This window comes from Triticum aestivum, chromosome 7D (genome assembly GCF_018294505.1).
Source record: "Triticum aestivum cultivar Chinese Spring chromosome 7D, IWGSC CS RefSeq v2.1, whole genome shotgun sequence".
In the NCBI taxonomy this organism is placed as follows: domain Eukaryota; kingdom Viridiplantae; phylum Streptophyta; class Magnoliopsida; order Poales; family Poaceae; genus Triticum; species Triticum aestivum.
In genome coordinates this window covers 610,472,974-610,479,468 of record NC_057814.1, presented here as the reverse complement: position 1 = coordinate 610,479,468, position 6,495 = coordinate 610,472,974, and the positions used below count along the sequence as shown (strand labels likewise).

At 44.6% G+C, this 6,495-nt stretch overlaps 1 long non-coding RNA gene across 2 annotated transcripts; it reads left to right on the top strand.

Moving 5' to 3' along the window:
* The first annotated feature begins 2,799 nt into the window (after positions 1 to 2,799).
* On the top strand, positions 2,800 to 6,096 carry LOC123165144 (uncharacterized). Of its 2 annotated transcripts, none has more exons than XR_006482801.1 (5): positions 2,800 to 3,449; positions 3,649 to 3,709; positions 3,806 to 4,569; positions 4,652 to 4,694; positions 5,783 to 6,096. It is a non-coding gene; the product is annotated as an uncharacterized lncRNA (long non-coding RNA). The 2 variants fall into 2 exon arrangements; XR_006482800.1 differs by having other exon boundaries at positions 3,639 to 3,709.
* The last annotated feature ends 399 nt before the right edge of the window (positions 6,097 to 6,495 follow it).

Genomic DNA, 6,495 nt, shown 5'->3' with positions numbered 1-6,495 from the left:
TCTGCTGCCGGCCCTAGACCTCTCCTACCCCATCCGCCTCCTAGTCCTCTCCCGAATCCCCCTTTGTCCCTGAGCTCGCGCGAGACCCAGCCTCGCCCCACCACCGCCCCGCCGCCTACCAGCCCTCCCGAACCTCGCCATCGCCTGGGGAAGCTCCGACGCCGCCCCTGCAAATTCCCTCGCGGACACGCCTCCAATCGAGCCTCAAGCGCGCCACCACGAAACCCTAGGCCAGCCGGGACCTCGCATCTGGATGCCGTGTCCGTGCTGGTGGAGGCGTCCAGCGGCGTCGCCGGCGCCGTGATGTCGACCACCGTAGCTTCTGGTCAAGGTATGAGTCGTACCCCAACAGGCAGCCCCCAATCCTCTTCTCCCCCCGCGGGATGCAGTGGTAGCACGACGCAGGTGAGACGAATTCGTCGATCTGCTGCATTGATTTGTAGCTGCAGGATTTTTTTAGGGGAGAAGAAATGCAGTTTCTTGTCACGTTTTGCTGTGCATCGATGGAAAGCAGCTCTATAGATGCAACAGTCCCAGTGCATGCACTTTCCTTATCGATTTTCTGATGAGATTGTGATTGGCTAGCTAAAGAAATTACTACCGGGGATGATATTTGTTTGCTTCCATAAAGCTAATGCTAAAGCAATTATTTTTCTTCTGTAACACTTTAAAGCACTTCCTTGCATAATATTGAACCCGAAGCTTGTAGTTCTACACTTCTACTGATATATTGTATATCGACTGCCTCAAGGGAGCATAATAATTGGTTCCCATTTCTTATTTTCTGCTAAGCTTCATTACGTAGTTGTTTGCTAAATGATGCCTGTGATTGACTGAATATTGTTTGGAATTTCACAATCATAATTAATCTTTGATCTGACCGTCTCGATTGATTCAGATGTGCATTATGTGTTCTGCCAAACAAAATTACATGCTAATCTGCGAAAAATATTATGTGGTTAGTGGATCCTTTTAATTTAGGATCTATTCTCCTACTCTCTGAATATTGTTTTCATAAGCTCCATTTTATCTTCAGTTACCTCTCCGACATGCTGCTCAAGCCCTAACTTTTTTTTGTATACACTGGTGGTGCTGGCGTCTCTGGTGCCGCCGTTCGGCGCTGTGGTGCCCACCGTGGCTGGTGTCGTCTGCTGGTGCAGCAGAGGGTTCCGCCATGGATGGTACTATGGTGCTACGCCTTCACTGCCTCGACTCTTCACTGCATCGACGCTCCTTCTGCATCGAGATCTCCAGGTAATCCTCCTTCTTCTCTCTCTGCTCTGCTTCTGCATTCTGTACTGAACTGTCACTAGCCTAGGGTTCAAGCTCTGAATTTTGAGATGTTTAGATCGATTCAGTAGTTGCTTAGGTATATAGGAATCTATGTAGTGCTTAGGATGTCCTAGTTGCAGTAGAACATGTGTAGGTGTTTTACTGAATTTTACTTCTGATTCAAGGTTTCGTGAGTGGCTGAGATACATGTTGAGAGAACATGGAGGTCCCTTATTGGATTCTTTCATATCAAAATACCCTGAAAGGTATCGCGGCTCCTGTTTTTTACTTGCTACTCTTATTCTTCTCATAATTTTGCAACTTTGTTATAGCTTATTACTCCATGTCCTCATAACCAACAATGTAAATACATATTTTACTATTGGTTAAACAATGTCCTCAGAACTTTGCACGTATCAGTGCTGGTTTCCATCTTTGAACAACTAAAAGAAGTTAGTAATTTGCTGATGTGGTAGGCTGTGAGGGCAGGAAAAATGTTCAGTGGGGATTGACTTTATAGTTATATAGGATTATTACAACTATAGTGTACTTCATGATAATCACATTCTAACGATGTATCGTATGCTTCCTTCATTTGTTTTGTGCAGGGAGGGAGCTTATACTTGCTTTAATCAAACCGTTGGAGTTGAAGAATTCAGTTATGGTTCTAGAATAGATCACATTCTCATTTCAAAACGCACACATTGTCGAGATGAGGACCCTACGGCACAGCGAGCCGCACTATACGGTGGCGCAATGCATGAGGTACAGAACTTAAACTCCTTCATCGTCACATCAATCACAACGTTTATGTCACGAAAGAGTTAATTTCTTAGGAATAGAGCATGCCTCCTTGGGCTAAACTGTAACAAAGTTCAGAATATTAAAGTTTAGATTATTAACCTTAACTTTCATTTATCAAAGATCTGCACACTTGTTTTGGATCCACACACCTAGGCTCGTCTAATGTGATCAGATCTGGCCAGATTCCTTTTGATGCATCACCTGTTACTCTTTTCGGTGAATTATGTTAGTAGTAATCTTGATTAGCTAGTTGCATGTGTGTTGTTAGCAGGATTAGCGTGGCCGTAGCTTACGTCAAGCATCACAACACCACGGTAGAGCTTACATGACACACTTCTGTGGGCAAAGGTTCAGTAATCTCCACAAAATAACTGTCGGCGTAGCTTTTAAGTTTTATCTTCGGATCATATGTTGGCATAGGCACATTATTGTGGACACACTAAGTGTCGGCAACCACACAACCACAATATATCTTTCAGTAATTGCTTAATAACATGTTATGTGTCGGCAGATGTTTGGGTTTTGACATTTTTTCAGTCGCCGTAGGTAGGTACTTAGCGACCTAACATGTGTCAGCGTACATAGGGTGTATGGACACGAACAAAGTGTCGAGGTAGGTGGACACGTGTCAATCGTTGGAAACTTGGCGTGGGATTTCGGCGCGGGTGGAAATTTTTCGGGTTTTTGTGCAAAATAACCTCCACCCCCGAGCAAACAATCCCCAAATCGAACAACTCCACAACCCTAACCCGTGCCCTGTCGCCGCCCACCTCGCGCTCGATCCACGGTCCGGACGCCATCGCCGCCGGCCTCGCGCTCGATCCAAAGTCCGGACGCCATCGCCGCCGGCCTCGCGCTCGATCCAAAGTCCGGACGCCATCGCCGCCGGCCTCGCGCTCGATCCAAAGTCCGGACGCCATCGCCGCCGGCCTCGCGCTCGATCCAAAGTCCGGCCGCCATCGCCGCCGGCCTCGCGCTCGACCCCGTCGTCAAGCCGTCGTCCCGGAGGTCGCACCCCCCTCCCCCAAGCTCCACCCCACATCCACCCATCCTCGCACTCTGCCCCCTCTCCCCGAGATCGAGCCGCGGTCCTCGCACTCCACAATCCGACGGCCGTCCTCGTGTCCTCCTGACATCCAGCCGTCGTCCTCGCGAATCTCCATCCCTGCTACCTCCGGGGCTCCATCGTCGTGCTCCCGCTGCTGCCGGATCTGCTGCTATCGGGGCTCCATTGCTGGCCTCCCGCTGCTGCCGGACATGCTGATGCCAGGGATCCATCTCCAGGCTCATTACGCTGCTACCGGACCTGCTGCCGGGGCTCCATCTCCTTCGAGCTGTGCCCCTCCCGAATCCAGCCGTCCCCGTGCCTTGAGGTAAGCGTCAACTCCTCCTAAGTTTTCCTTTGCTGTACTGCTGCACTTAATTCATATGTCGTTGCTTGTGACAGTAGACAACCGGACAAGAATGTGTTTCTGTTGCTTGATTGTTTTGTACTGCTATTTGCCTGAATAATGAATAATGATTGTTGCTTCACCGATGCAAAACTAACACTGTCGCACTAGCCAAATTCAGATACTTGGAAAATTTGATATTAATGGTGCATCATGGACAAAACGTGGTTGTCTAAGCCTAGGTACATCAAAGTTTCCTTTTTCCCCAACTCATAAGCGGTATAATTATGTCATGAACTATTCTGATATCTCTGTTTGTGGTGATTGGGTTGGTGTAGATGAGTCGACAACGAAGCTCGGGGACGTGATATGGCGCTCGGTGTAGGTGGCCATGGTGGACCTGAAGCTGGCTGAGATAAGCGATGGGGTCAGTGTTGTGCTCCTTCCGTTCTCATTAACCAAATAGTGCAGACTGTGGCTGTATGACTCGTGTATATATCCACTTGGACCACCAAAATCAAACTGATAGCAAGAACTTGATATAGTGCTAAGTTATAGTTCGTAAACAGATCCATATTAGTTTAGAGATCCGCACAACAAATTTATACATCCAGAATGGCCACCAAAATCCAGCAGCACAATTAACTAGATTGGAAGAATTTATTTGATTAATATGTGCGCATGAAAGAACAAATTAACCCGTGTGAACTATCCACATCGGTCTGAGTTATGCTGAACTTTTTGATCTTTTTACTAACCACATCGGTGGTCTAAAAGAATTAATGAGTAGCAACACAGACTAAGAAATTGCTATTTATCTTATCTATGCTAAGAGACCGGAGACTGAATTTACCAACATGGAAGGATTCCTCAAGAGCACATCAGCACCTGAAGCTGCTGCTGTCGCAGCTCTACAATTTTTCTTCTTTCCGGACGCCCGACAGCCCGAGCATGCAAGAGCAGTAGCACGAGCAGGCCGTGCTGTGCAACATCAGCAGAGCGCTCTCAGTGCAGCGGAACTACTCGGGCGTCTCTGATGACAGTATATTTGATACTGAAGTTGAAGATTGTAGCACGGCATTCGTACTAGTAATAATTACATGTAGGCCTATTTTTGAATGCCTATTTTTCAGTTGTTTTGGGAATCAGACCAAAGAGTAATGATTGTTGTTGTCTTGTTGCAGATCAAAGATGCCAAGAAGACAACTAATGTGCCAGGAGTTGCAGGTACTAACAGCAGTTGCCTCTACTTGTTGAAGCTTTAGATTTTTATTTCCTCTTTAAATAGATCATAGATGGTAACCTCAGCTTCATCCTCAATGGATCGTGATATTGTAGTATCTCTTCATCTAATTTATACATTACAAGTAAACTGAATGTGTCAAGACAATGTACAAAGAAGTGCAACATAACTACATAAGGCCCAGCCATGTTTCCTCTATAGCATATAAAAGTTTAGTACAATCTACTACTGCCAGTTCTTAAATATTATTACAACCTACAACTCTTAGTATCTGACAAGCCCATTTCTTTATAAACTACTACTGCCTGTTCTTAAATATAACAAGCTACAACTACTACTATGAGTTGTTAACAAATAATATTGCTGATCAGGAATCCTATCTTATGGCATTTATTGCCAAGTTTGTAGGCATCATCTTATCCTTTATAACCTGTTGCAGACTCACAGAGCTGCCATGTTAGCTTATTAACTTGCCACCAGTCTGAACTTTTGAGCTCCAGAATAGAATATTGTAATTCTGATGGTGTCGTGCGGCTCAATTAAGAAACGATTCTGCGGAAGCATATTGATAATCCATGTCCTGATCTTGGTCAAATATGTTACAAACTTGAAAATAGCCACATCCTAATTCTGCATCCTTTCCCCTTGTATTAGTTTAGTTTGTTTGTTGCCATACCAAGCTTATTTTTGAGAATGTGTTTTACTCGTCATAAGCATTTCTGTAGCATATATGCACAAGTAGATTTTCTGGGAATGCTCTTGCTAATAATTCTGGGACATGAAACCAAAAGGAACTCAAGTGTGTTGATCAAATGATGTTGACAAAAATAGCAGAACATTGTTTCCTGTGGTGATTGATTCCTGTGGAGAAGGAAGCCCGCAACACTACACTTCACCGCATAGGAACAAATATATTTGTGTGTATTCATGGCCATATAACAATGTTACTCTCACATGAACAATCAAGTATAAGCTAGCATGTGCCGCTCTATCCTAACAATCTTCATATGAGCTTTGAACAACTTTTGGAATGATTGCACTTTCGTGACAAATTCATATGGAATATTTTCAGGTACTTAGCCACACCTAGCATTGGATGTGAGGAGGACTTGGAGTGTCATGGAACACATATGGCTGTTTGCAGTATTTTGGACCAACCAACTTCAATCATTTCTTGAATCTTATGTGTGTTCTGGACCATTTGGTGCTTCAAGTGTTTTGGAGTAGAAACTTTGTGCTCATGTATGTGATTTATGTGTTCTGGACCATTGTTTGAATTAGTTCAGACTAGCAAATAGTGGCCCTTTGACTTGTGTGTTCTGGATGGTCAAACTATGCTTGTGAACCTGTGTGAATATATATTTATGTATGTTTGTGAACCTATCATCATTGTTGTCCAATATGTGTTCATCTTGATGTTGTTTGTTGATCGCATTTGACATTGTATATAGTATATGTATCAAATCATTGGTTTGGCTGTACACTACATTTCCAACAATTTATCTGCTGGTAAACAGATTCTTGCAGAGTAATTGTCAGCCATGGTTACTACCTAGCTAGACAGAATAAGTGTAGGCAATTTGTACGTACCTAGCTAGACAGAGTATGTGTCGTCCAAGGTATGTACCTATCTAGACAACATAAGTGTTGGCAAAGGTATAGACCTGTCCAAACAGAACAAGTGTCGGCAAAGGTATATACCTAGCAGGACAACTTATGTGTTGCCAAAAGTGGGGTCTATGTTCACACCCCGTCTGTCGCCGTAGCTAGGGTGTATGCCCACAA